Here is a 13,368-nt window from a genome sequence, read left to right as displayed (position 1 = left end):
ACTGTTACTTTGCACAGTTACTCTTCACTGTTACTTTCCACCGTAAATCTTCACTGTTACTTTGCACCTGTACCCTCCACCGTTACTTTACAATGTTACCCTCCACCTATATTTTAACCCATTACTCTCCTTTTTTACTCTACACCATTACTCGACCATTACTTTACATTGTTCCTTTGTCGTTACTCTCCATTGTTATTTCATACCGTTACTCCCCACCGTTAATTTACACCAACACTTTCCGTAACACAGAGCGCCTGTCCTGTAGATTTGTGGCAGGAAACGACAGGTCGTGGTCAATACATGCATAAACATATAACTAGTCAGCTGAAGGCTTCCTAACACAAGTATGATCAGCAGTTATATCGATCCTAGATATCGTTCTGCGTCTAGCATGATTAACATTACCCGGTGTTATTAATAGCGGCCAGATGCGGACTGAAGAAAAAAAGCAATTGTTAGCTGAAAGAGGAAAGAATGGTCAAAGAGGGACTTCCGTGGTTTATGTTTTATATCGGAGCTAAACAAAACTGGGATTCTGCCCATAGACACTCAGGGAGTCTGACCACAGACACACAGGGAGTCTGATCACAGACACACAAGGAGTCTGACTACAGACAGACATGGAGTTTGCCCCCAGACAGACAGGGAGTCTTACAACACAGAAAGGGAGTTTACCCACAGCCATTCAGACCACTGACAGTCAGGGAGTCAGACAACATACAGTCAGGGAGTCTGACCACACAGTTAGGGAGTCAGACCACAGACAGGGAAGCTACTCGCACCAAGATATCATGGTCTCAGAGCCAGAGTTTCCTGTTGAAAGTTGGCCGACTTTTAGCTTCTGACTATTGATTTAAATACCTCGTCTGGTGTTATTGTAGGTGCTAGATTGCAGGAAACCGCCTCCAGAGGCGTCTGGAAACTGGAAAATGCTCCAGCTTCCGGAGAGAGTTGGAACACACACACCCTCCAGACCTCCCTTCCTCCACCCCCTCCCCCACGCCAGTGTGTGAAATATTCCAGAAGGGGAAACCTGGAAAGGAGTAAATCTGGAGCTTTTAAAGAAGTGAGGCTATTTCTGGAACTCCGCTGGAAGTGTGGGAATAATTCGAGAACTTCTGAGGAAGTGGGATTATTATCTGGAACTCCTCAAGAAGTGAGATTAATTCCAGGAATCCTTCACTCAGATGGTACTGTCTGCCATCACTGCCGGTCTCCCCAAAGTCAGATGGCACTGTCTCGTCACTGCCGGTCTTCCTCCACTTACCTGGCACTGTGCCGTCACTCCTGCATTCCCCTCACTCTCCTAGCACTTTGTCATCACTGGTATCTTCACTACTAGCACTGTCTGTCATCACTGCCGATCTCCTTCCAATGTGTTGGCACTGTCTGTCAGCTTTTGCTAGATATAAGACAGGAAGGAATGAGGAACTAAGACACTTTGAAGACGGTATCGTGTACAAGGCTGAGGAAGATCCAAAACTTTCCCATAAATTCATCAGGAGTCAATTGTCAGTCAGAGCAGGTAAACACTGAGGGATATCACAGAGAAGAGTCTTAGAGGATGTTGTAAGGGAATGTGTGGAACTGAATAACGTATTTATGTCTTTTCTCAGTGAAAGACACAATAGCCTCAACACTAGTGAGGTGGAGTGGAGAGTAGGTTTTAGAAAACATTGAAGCATCTAGTAGCTAATTGATGAAATACTGAACAGTCTTGACCTGTGCATTGGTCGTAGTCATGATGAGATGTGCTGAAGATGTGTGCACACACGCTAGATAGACCTCTTTGAAGTCCTGCTCAAGATTTCGCTGCATAGATCCAGAATACCAAGGGAGTGGATAAAGGCAAACTTTATCTTTCTTTAAGGAAGGAGACATGGAAGAGGCGCTGAACTACAGATAGGTTTCACCGAGGAGCGTAGTCTTTTAGACTTTGGATAAGACAATCATAGAGCAAATGGATAACTTTCCACTGAAAAGTTTCCTCAGTGAGCCAGGACGGTTCAAGGAAAAGAGGTTATGTGTAGTAGACCTTTTTGGATTTCTACGAGAGAGTGAGCTCTGTCTCGGACAAAAGGGAAGGTCGGGTAGATCTTTATATCAGGACTTAGCATTTGACGGTATATCGTCAGACGAGAATAAGGGGGAAGCTTTTTCGATGAATGGAATATTGTCTCGGTGATTGATAAGGAAACAGGATCACCAGACAGGGTAAGTGAGGGGGGACTAGGCCCCGACATCCTCCGGGTTGTCAGAGACTTCAAATATCTTAGTGTCACTGTAGACGACGGTTGAAATTGGAAGAGTCATGTCAGCACTATCATCAGATCTTCCTCATACCAGCTGTACCTTCACCGCCGACTGAACTCGCTCGGCGTCCTTCCAGTTGAGCTCAGGAATATCTGTACCATCTTCGTTCTGCCTAAGCTCACTCACGCCTCCCCAGCCTGGTCTTTCTCACCGACACCTACACAGGGACCAACTAGACATTGTGCAGAAAAAGTCACGCAGGATCATTGTGGACTCTCCTTACATCATGTACCAAGAGGACCTCTCGCTATAGCCTATCCTAGATGTGATCCGCCACACGAGGTATATATATATATATATATATATATATATATATATATATATATATATATATATATATATATATATATATATATATATTATTTCAAGAGGTATGTGTAAATATGACCCATCCTCAAGAGATATACATGCCCAGTCAACCTTCCACAACAGGTATATACAGAAGGTGAATACTACCAACCACAAGAGGATGCACCTAGAGAATTCAGCCCACCACAGGAAGCACGTCTGCAACTATAACCCCAAAACGCAATGCTGAGCTGGAGGTACAAATTGCAAATAGAACCCACGACAGGCACTGGACCCGCCGGACTGCCGGCAAGTTATACAATCTGTCCATTTTACGGTCAGATGGCCACGGGCGTTGACAACCCCACCAAGCGTCTATTTCCTGCAGGATACTTCGTCTTCCTTCCTCCCCCATCAGTCAGACCTCCTCGTCCTCCTCCTCCTCCACCACTAAGATCTCTCCATTCATCTTCATCCCTATAGTCACTTTCTCTGGATGTTTATCCAAGCCAGTGGTGGTGGGTCAACACGTCGTCTCCTCTGTGTCTATCTGTTTGTCTGAGACACATTCCTGTTTGCAAGATAGTTCACGAACATGATATACACCACGGGTGCCCTCCCTCCCCGTGTAAGTGACAAGCTGATTATATCTTGGGACAAGAAGTCACAGAGAAACTGCTCATCAATCAGGAAAAAAAAGAAGTGTTCTTGCAAGCGCTGGTGAGTCGGGAGTGGTGAACGATGGGATGGGAAAGTCACATCGAAAACGTGTATGTATTACGCAAAGACGTAGTGTACGAACCTTTGCAAATCAGTTCATTAAGTTTGACTATTTTGCATTTCGTCTAACTATTGGCTGGCCACAGCCACCGTAAGTGTTCTTTGCTTTTTAATCAGTTTCTTAGTGTTTTCTTAAGGCTTTTTTCTCCCTCTTATGTGAACCTCGTCTGTTCGCTGCTGCCGCTGATCTATATTTATCTTATCTTCTGACACTTTTTTTCTTTTACGTCGTCTTGTCTTGATAATCAGATGTAGGTCTTTATGTCTCTTACCAAACAACTTCCTCCTCTTTCCACCGTAACAGCTACGTCGTTTCCATTTCTAAATCAAAACAAAGGAGCGTGGCGACAAGTTCTATAAAGTATTACATTACCCTGTAGGACGTACGGGGCCATCTCTCAACTGTAAAAGTTTTAAAGCGATTTCCACCACTTTTTACAAAGATCCCAGACTCCCATAAGTAACGCAGACCCGCAGTCGTAGAATTTCGAACTGATATGTTCAGATTCAAAGTGATTCGTAGAAACTTGAACCGAAGTGCAGAGTAGCGAACTAGATTATATAGTTTCAAAATGAACACACTAATGCCTCCAACTTGATCAGATAACCCAGAAGTGAATCATAAAGCTTTGAACTGATTCGTATAACATTAAGGTAATCTTAAGACTTTGAAGTGATTTGTTTTAGTGCTTCGAACTGATTTGTAGAGCTACGACACGATTCGATGACCTTCGAATATATATCCACACCTTCAGTTTAATGATTTTGTAACGAAAAATACTAGATTTGATGCTCAAGACCTCGCTTAAGATCCGGGTCACGATAGGTCGTGTTATATCTGGAGATCATGTTGAATTATTAGTCTTCATAAAAGTTCGTGATTTAGAGTAAGGAATTTAAGTAGGTATAAACGGGCGAATAGAGCTAGGGAGTCATTGGGCGTTTATGTGGGGTGGAGGGGGAGGAATCAGCGTGCAAAGAGGTTTTTGGATGTGAACGTGCGCTAGTGGATTGTCTGATTACCTCCCGATAGTGAAAGTTTGTGGTAGGTTTGGAAATGAGGAAGTGACATTCGTGTCAAAGGAATAATGAAAGAGAACAAACTTGGGGAAAGAATTATTTGTACAAAGATACCCTGAAAGGTTGAGCGAAAAACTGCACAGGGTGAAGGTCAGTGCAACTAGGGGATGGGAAAGGATTTAGAGAAACGTGATGGAATATGCTGGTAAAATTTGTGGCATGTGAATGGTAATGGGATGTAAACGCACGAGAAAGAGGAGTGAGTGGTGGAAAGAGGATATTAAATCGTTTGTGAAAGCGAAAAGGGACTTGAATGGACTATACCTCCAAGGTGTGCGAGTGACTGGGAAGAATACATGAGAAAGTGGTAGATCACGATACCAGATATGGGAACAGTATCAATGAACCTAAGAAAAAATAAGACAATTTTTTGAAAGGAAGTTAAGAATGTAAGGAGAACAGGGGAACAGATGTTGGGCAACAGTGGCGAAAGTGGATAGGAAGTAGTGACAGGCAAAGATGTGAGGAAGAGATGAGTATTTTAGGACGACTGAGTGTATGAGGTGATAGAGGCGGACATGGTGTGTTTGAGGTGGGATGGCTGTACGTAATGAACGAGTTCTGGTAAATGGTGTGGTGGTAGGAGAGGAGGTGGTGAAGGCTGGGGCAAACTATATGTAGCAATGTGACAAGAGAGGTTGACAGTGTTGTGACTGGATTGTCAGTCAGTCTGTTCGTAGTTTGTATGGCTTAGGACAAGGGGAGTGCATGCGTCATGCCTCCATCTGTAAGTAAGAGAGACTGAGATAAATATACGAATTATTGACGTATAAGTTTGCTGAGTATATGTGTTTAGGAAACAGAAAGACAGAGACGCCAAGCTTTCGTCTAGTTCCCAGTACATCTCCAGGACAACTGAGATGTCTTGAAAACCAGACGTCCGCAGTGTGGGACCAAGTGTGTTGTCTCCCCCCATTCCGTCCTGCCTACCTCCACATGAACACTTCCTCCTGCTTATCAAAATCTAATACACAAACTCACTTTAGTTAAAAGAAATCTTTCTTTGCACATAAAAGCAACTAATGACTCAGTAATATCAGTATTGTTCTCAGAATGCATCATCAACAGTCATGAACATTTTGTAAGTATATGCCATTAAGCATTTGCTTCTGCAGGGTATTATATACGTCTGTATTCTACACTTCACCATTGATCTGTCTTTCCTCCACATTAGTGACCCCCTTCCCTCAAACAACCGCAGTTGATTAGAATGAAAATGTAAACGTAAATCATACGTTTAAGACATTGCCTGACACAAAGCACTATATCTGAGAAGCACTACCCACCCTGTTCTTAACATGGTGTTGTATTATTGATTCTTATTGACGACTGAGGTTTATGAGGATATCACGTACCATAAGGACGGCTCTGTCGCCACTAAGGGGGTACAGAAGCCACGGTACTTTACACTTACCGTCAGTCAAGTGGTACAGGAGCCACGGTACTTTACACTTACCGTCAGTCAGGTGGTACAGAAGCCACGGTACTTTACACTTACCGTCAGTCAGGTGGTACAGGAGCCAGGGTACTTTACACTTACCGTCAGTCAGGTGGTACAGGAGCCAGGGTACTTTACACTTACCGTCAGTCAGGTGGTACAGGAGCCAGGGTACTTTAGATATCTATTTCCTAATAACTGAATCATTATCTGTGCCAGATAATCCTCAGTACGTATATTATCTAAATTTCATATCCCATGGTGCCAAGTTTCATCTGTGTTACCAAGTTTCATATCCCATGTTGCCAAGTTTCATCTCCCATCTGCCAAGTTTCATCTCCCATGATGCCAAGTCTCATCTCCCATGTGCCAAGTTTCATCTCCCATGTTGCCAAGTCTCATCTCCCACGTTGATAAGTTTCATCTCCCGTGCGCCAAGTTTCACTTGACTATAACCTCCCTAAAGTTCCTTTCTGTTGTTGACACCTTTGAAGTATGTGAAACAATGACACGCGAGCTCAGGTGCAAGGAAGTGCTATCAAGTTGGTGGATGTGCTTAAAGTGGATGTAGGTAAAGACGATCTCCAACTGAGTTGTCGGCTGAAAATTTACTCTCCTCCCTCTCATCTTCTAGAAGCTGTGTTGAGGCTATAATGAATAAACATTTCTCTTTTACCAAATTTAAGCTAAAATGATTAAATCAATCACAATGGGGGGGGGAAAACATTAAATCTAAACTAGATTAAAACTGAATTAATTGAGCTTTTATTTTAGAGGTAATTAAGGATTAAAAGCAACAGGTTCTAATTTCAAATTAACATATTTGATAATTTTGGGATAAATTTTGAAAAAAAATATCTGAATATTTTCAGTTTTTGAAGTCGAATACCTCGTATGTGTCGGAGACTCAAAGAGTAACAATTTTCTTTTCTGAAGGACAACATATACGAGAAGAATTTCATTACTGTTTTCACAATGGCAAAAGAACTTACTTTGATGAACATTACATTTAGTCAGTGATACGAAGATGCTTCATGAGGACTTTGGGATCGAGTGTTGAACTGCTTAGTAATGTCACAGAGAAGAAGTTTAGAGATAAACAATGCAGGGAGGGTGTACAGATGAACCATTAATGGAATTTCTCATCAGTTTTTCTCGCGAGGAGACATAAGAAGAAAACGGCTGGTCAAGTGAGAAATATTGAATTAGAAAAGCAAAAATGTTTAGTCACAAACTGCCGCTGAACTGTGGTGTGGGTTTTGACAGTGAAATACGATTCACAGTAAATAAGGACTGCTCATGTGTCCATAGCCAGGTATGTAAAGAAAAGGCACTGTACTGAGCCTTTTCCAGTGGAAACCGTTGCTTCGACAGCTGCATATTAGGAGTCAAGCACAGCTTCAACAGTCAGCAGGCTGATGCAATTGCCACTACAGCTGATTCCTCTGCTGTAGTACCTAGTGAAATAGCAGTTAACCTTTATAAATAGATGTCTTGATCATGTGTTGAATATGTATGATGACAGGAGGCAGATGTAAGGTGTTTGGGTCTGGGTGGTATGCGAAGTGAGAGAATCATGGAGAGTGATTTGGTGAAGAGAAGAGGTGGCAAAAGCCTTGCATAAGATGAAATATGGCAAAGTGGATGGAATTGCAGTTGAATTTCCAAAGATAGGAGGTGACTGTGTTGTTGACGGGTTGATTAGTATCTTCATGCATGGATCATGGTGGGGTGCCTGAGGATTGGCTGAAAGCATGTATAGTGACATTGTGGAAAGGTAAGGGGAACATAGGTGAGTGTTCAGACTACAGAGATATAAGTTTGTTGATTGTACCTGGTAAGTTGTATGGGGCAGAAGTGATTGAGAGGGTGAAGGCGTATGTAGAACATTAGAATAAGGAGGATCAGTGTAGTTTCAAAAGTGGTAGAGGATGAGTAGATCAGGTGTTTGTTTTAAAGAATGTGTGAGAAACACTTAGAGAAACAAAAGGATTTGTATGTGACATTGATGGATCTGGAGAAAGCATATGACGGGATTGATAGAGATGCCTGTGGAAAGTTTTAAGAAAAAATGGCATGAGAAGAAAGGTGCTAGAAGCAGCGAGAAGATTTATCAAGGGTGTAGGGCGTGTGTACAAGTACGAAGAGAGGAGAGTGAGTGGCTCCAAGTGGAGGTTAGTCCTCATCAGGGTTGTGTTATGTCACCATGGCTGTTTAATTTGCTTATGGATGGGGTGGTTAGGGAGGTAAATGCAAGAGTCTTGGAGAGAAGTGCAAGTATGCAGTTTGTAGGTTGATAGGGCTTGGGAAGTGAGTCCGTTGTTGTTGTTTGCTGATGACACTACTGATGGTAGTTTCGAGTGAGAAATTGCAGATATTGGTGACTGAGTCTAGGAGAGTGTGTGAGAGGAGTAAGTTAAGAATGAATGTGAATTAGATCAAAGTTATTAGGCTCAGTAGGGTAGAGAGGCAGGTTAGTTGGAGTAGGAGTTTCAGTGGAGAAAAATTGAAAGTTGTTTTAGATATCTGGGAGTGGATATGACAGCAAATGGAAACATGGAAGTGGAAGTAAGTCGTATGATGGGTGAGGGGCGAAGGTTCTGGGAACCCTGAAGAATGTGTGGAAAGACAGGTCAGTATTTGGAAGGGCGAAAATGTGTATATTTGAAGATACAGGGGTCCTGACTGTTGTATGGATGATAGGTATGGGCTGTAGATAAGGATGTGTGGAGGAGGGTGTATGTGTTGAGAATGAAATGTTTATGGTGTAATGTGATGTGGATTGATCAAGTGAATGATAAAAGGGTGAGACGGAGGTGTGGTGATAAGAAAAGTGTCGTTTAGAGAGATGAAATGAATGTGCTGAAATGGCCTGGACACAGAAATTGAGTTGATAGAAACTGACAAAGAGGATATGTTTGAGAAGTTGAAGGAACAAGGAGAAGTGGGGTACCAAATTGGAGATGGAAGGATGAAGTGAAAATGATTTTGAGCGATAGAAGCCTGAACGTGCAGAAGGGTGAAAGACGTGCACAGGACGGCGGGCATTGGAACGATGTGGTACACAGGGGTTGAGGTGTTGTCAGTGGATTGAACAAGCGGCCGGGGGAAACTATGGAAAGGTCTGTGGGGCCTGGTTGTGGATAGGGAGCTGTGGTTTCGGTGTATTGCACATGACAGATAGAGAATGGATGTGTGCGGATGCGGCCTTTCTTCGTCTGTTCCTGGCGCTACGTCGTAAACATGGATACACATATTCCTATAATTACACAAATGTACACGTGTGAAATACTCAGACATGTACATATGGGTGCGTCTGCAGACTACACAGAATTTACACATGTAACACAGGATCGTCTCTCGTGTTTCACAGCGGGTCTCCCGCTGAGACAGAAGCGGCAGCTACGGATTATTTAAGCTGCTCTTGCCTCTCACGTGCAGCCCTGGAAGCTGGAACATCCCTGGAATTATGGTTGTCTTGACCTGGTGCCTTTGTGTCTTAATCTGAATCATTCCTGGTTTTCTGATCATAACGAGCAAACTTGTTGGAAAAAGAGGAAATCCATTTCATAGTCTTCTGTTGCTCAGTGTTCACCAGGGGAAGGCTCTACCCAGGCTTGTCATATCTGTTAACTAACCACTGTTATCCTGACAACCAACTTAAAACTAATAGCATATAAAGGCAATTCACCAGGATGTGAATGATCGTTAGGTGGTTTAAAGAAAGGCAAGATGGCTTTTATGAGTGTGCTGTTCACTGAAGCGGAGGGTCGAGACGTCACGACGTCAGAGTGACGTAAGATGAGGGCGCAGCAGCAGCAACGGTTAATGTGTCGGGGTTAGCGTTGCTGACCATGACGAATTCACGGGCCGCCCAGACGTCGAGTGCGTGGGGTCGAATCCTGTTTGCGGCAGTCGGCCCTTAGTCAATCTAGCTGTTCATCCTTCCGTAGAACATATGTGGTCATGTGTGTGTAGCGTTAATGAGATGACCTTGGTCAGGGTATGTACTCGCCCATACCGTCTGGATTAACTCAATAAAGTGTGAATATGACGTGAGCTCAGCAATGTAGTTACACACTGTAACTCTCATTGTCCTTTAGGGTTTGTAATGGGACTACAGTAAAGATGAAGGGTAGGGTGTGTCGTGGGACAACAAGAAAGATGAAGGGTAGGGTGTGTCGTGAGACAACAAGAAAGATGAAGTTTACCAACCATGGACGAAGCAGGAGCCAGGAACCTTGACACTCGCTGCGCCTCCTCATATATCTTTCCTCCTCACATGCAGCGTCCCTCACACCTCATTCCCCCTCACAGTACGACTTCATGAATCCTTCTTGAGTCTACTACCTCTCCTCACTAGGTGGGGTGGTAGTGTTCCTCGTTGTTTGTGGCACCTACCACTCCCGCCGTCTGTACTACCTCATGGTTCTTACTACATCCTTACTGCCTCTGGTCCCCACTTGCGAGTGGCGCTGCCTTCCGACGCCTTGATCACTTGGACTCGAGGCCCGATGTACGTACGTTCAGTGAGGTCGAGGTACGTACCTTCAGTGAGGTCGATGTACATACGTTCTTTGAGGTTGAAGTACGCACGTTCAGTGAGGTTGAGGTACGCACGTTCGGTGAGGTCGAGTTACGCAAGATCAGTGAGGTCGAGGTACGCACGTTCATTGAGGTTGAGGTACGCACGTTCAGTGAGGTCGAGGTACGCAAGACCAGTGAGGTTGAGGTACGCACGTTCAATGAGGTCGAGGTACGTACGTTCAGTGAGGTCGAGGTACGTACGTTCAGTGAGGTCGAGCTGCGTACGATCAGTGAGGTTGAGGTCTTTTGTATAACGCTTGAGGACTGTAGTGGTTGAGATCATACTGGGGTTTCTTTCCCTCTCCCAGCAACAGTCTTCAGGGGCGCTTCACTAGGTCTCGTTGGTGACCACGAGGCCACATGGGGTCTCTAACTAATCTCTACCTATCACTTGACACCTCGAGGTCACAGGGAAATCCTCAGCACCCCTTCCCCACCTGTTTGTTGAGAGAGACTTTACTAAAGTCTCCCTAGCCCACCATGGGGTCTCAGGGAGAGAGGTCTTCGCCACCACCCTCCTCCCTTAGCTGCGTACCTCCTTTAGAGGTACCTGACCCCCCACCCACGCCACGTTTGCATCGCCAGGGAGCGTGCTGAAGACTGCCTTTTCGAGCTCATCTCGTTGACAACACGACTGTCCTTACCTACATCCCAACCCAGCCACTCGCTGTCACCCACTTCCAGCAGTATCAACACACACACACGTATCAATAAAAATACGTATCAACCGAAGCATCGATACAGCATACTGAATACATTTTAAAGTTGATGTCAATAACTCTTACTGGAAATTGTTGCACAAATTAGAGTCTGAGAGGAAAAATTAGTTGAATGTGTGTCGCAAGGATTGATTTGAGGGAACAGGAGATGACAACTGTATTGTTAAATCTCTGAGATGCGCCCCTCTTCCTGACACGTGAACTTTCACCCCTTCATTATTCACTCCAGCTGCAGCTCACGGGGACAAAGGTCAAAGGTCATCACAAGTCAAGTCGTATGGGGGGGGGAGTCGTTCTCATGACGACGCAGGTTGCCAGTGGTTCGTCCCAGTTCGAGTGGGTCGTTGCACTGGTTCGCCCAGTTCGAACCGGTCATTTTAATGACTCAGTCCACATGGCTCGTTTACACGTCGTGGAAGACTGAACGACCGTCTGATGAATACCAAAGATCATGTCACAGTCGTGTTTCAGGTCGTCTTAAGATGGCCACTGACTCTCAGCCCCTCAGAGGTCATCCCAGGTCACCTTGCAGTACCAGGTCATCGATGGTGTCGTTGATATTTGGTCACTTTTTCACCTAGAGGTCGTCTATAGTCGGCATGGGTCGTACAGAACTGTTCTAGGTCATCTGGGGTCATTTCGGGTCTCCAATTGTTATATCTTGAATTGTTACGGGTCACGTCATGTCGTGAATTACCGATACCCAGTGTGGATTACCACCGTACCCAGTCAACTGTATGGCGCTACAAAATGTCACAGACCGTTACAGACAGACAAACACTACGTAATGTAACAGACCAGACTGCAACAAGCTGTTACAAAGCGTTACAGGCTGTAGAGAACTGTGACAGATTGTTAAAGACCATTGCAAATCATTACAGAATACTACAGTCTGTTAAAAGCCGTTACACATTGTTACAGACCATTACAGGCTGTTACGGAGCCTGCCATAATGTTAAAGTGTCGCACTCCATTACAGACTGGGGCTGTTACAAGCCGATACAAAGTGCTATAAACAGTTACAGACAAAGACTGTAAGAGATCATTAGTGTGATAGATCATTAGGAAATCGCCATAGACTGTTACAGACAGGTGCAGACTGTCCCAGACGATTCCTATTTGCTACAGGTTGTTACACCGTTACACACTATCACAAACCGCTATAAATCATCTCAGATCATTACAGTATGCTGTTGACCGTTACACACCATTACAGATCGTCACAGACCATAACAGACTACAAGAGACCGTCACAGATCACCAGAGACGATGGTTGACTTTCAGTGATGATTACAGAATGTTACTGACCGTCACAGGTCAAACCTCTGAAGCTGGTCGAGGGGAAGATGTACAGCTGGTGTACTTCAGATGTACAGCTGGTGTACTTCAAATGTACAGCTGTTGTGCTTCAGATGTACCGCTGTTGTACTTCAGTGGTACAGCTGGTGTACTTCAAATGTACAGCTGGTGTACTTCAGATGCATAGCTGGTATACTTCAGATTTTCAGCTGATAAACCTTAGATGTACAGATGATGTACTGCAGTGCAACTGAGATGTACAACTGATGTACGCCAAATGTACAGCTGATGTACTTCAGAAGTTGAAATGAAACACTTCATCTGATAAAACAGAATATATCAGACTCACAGAGACTGGCTGTTAGCCGCTGTGTTATCTTAATCATCTCATTGACTCACAAACTGTGAGAAGAAAATACTTAAAACTCAAACATCAGATACTTAAAACCCATAACTCAGATATGTAGAAGCCAAACATCTTAATCAGATACACAATACCATCTTCGTCCCTGGCTGTTCTACCTCCTACCATCTGTCACTCACGTGTCGTGACAACTGAACACCTGAGAAATAGAATTTCTGCACTGCTGACTTGTACGCCATGATTACATACTGGGGTAACGTAAACATAGATTTGAAAGGATTTCTCCTCCCCCCCCCCACCCCCCCTTCCTGATTGCCCTCTACCCCACCCCACCTGCTCATGAGGACAATGTTGCCCCCCCCCCCCCCCCCACTCTCCTTCCCGTCCTTATGTCCACTGTCAACAGACTGTTGGTTCAGAATGGGGGGGGGGAAGCCACCCATCCACCATGACCAACATCGTCTCCCCAGTTTGATGAGATAAACACCAGACACCAT

At 44.4% G+C, this 13,368-nt stretch overlaps 1 protein-coding gene across 1 annotated transcript in view; it reads right to left on the bottom strand.

Annotated features, from left to right (window-relative positions):
• Positions 1–13,368, bottom strand: part of LOC139751037 (protein SSUH2 homolog) — a 524,722-nt gene that overhangs the window by 510,631 nt on the left and 723 nt on the right. The window lies entirely within an intron of this gene.

The sequence above is a fragment of the Panulirus ornatus genome, chromosome 10 (assembly GCF_036320965.1).
Source record: "Panulirus ornatus isolate Po-2019 chromosome 10, ASM3632096v1, whole genome shotgun sequence".
Classification (NCBI taxonomy): Eukaryota; Metazoa; Arthropoda; class Malacostraca; order Decapoda; family Palinuridae; genus Panulirus; species Panulirus ornatus.
The sequence above is the reverse complement of the archived record's forward strand: the minus strand, read 5'-3'. Positions and strand labels throughout refer to the sequence as shown.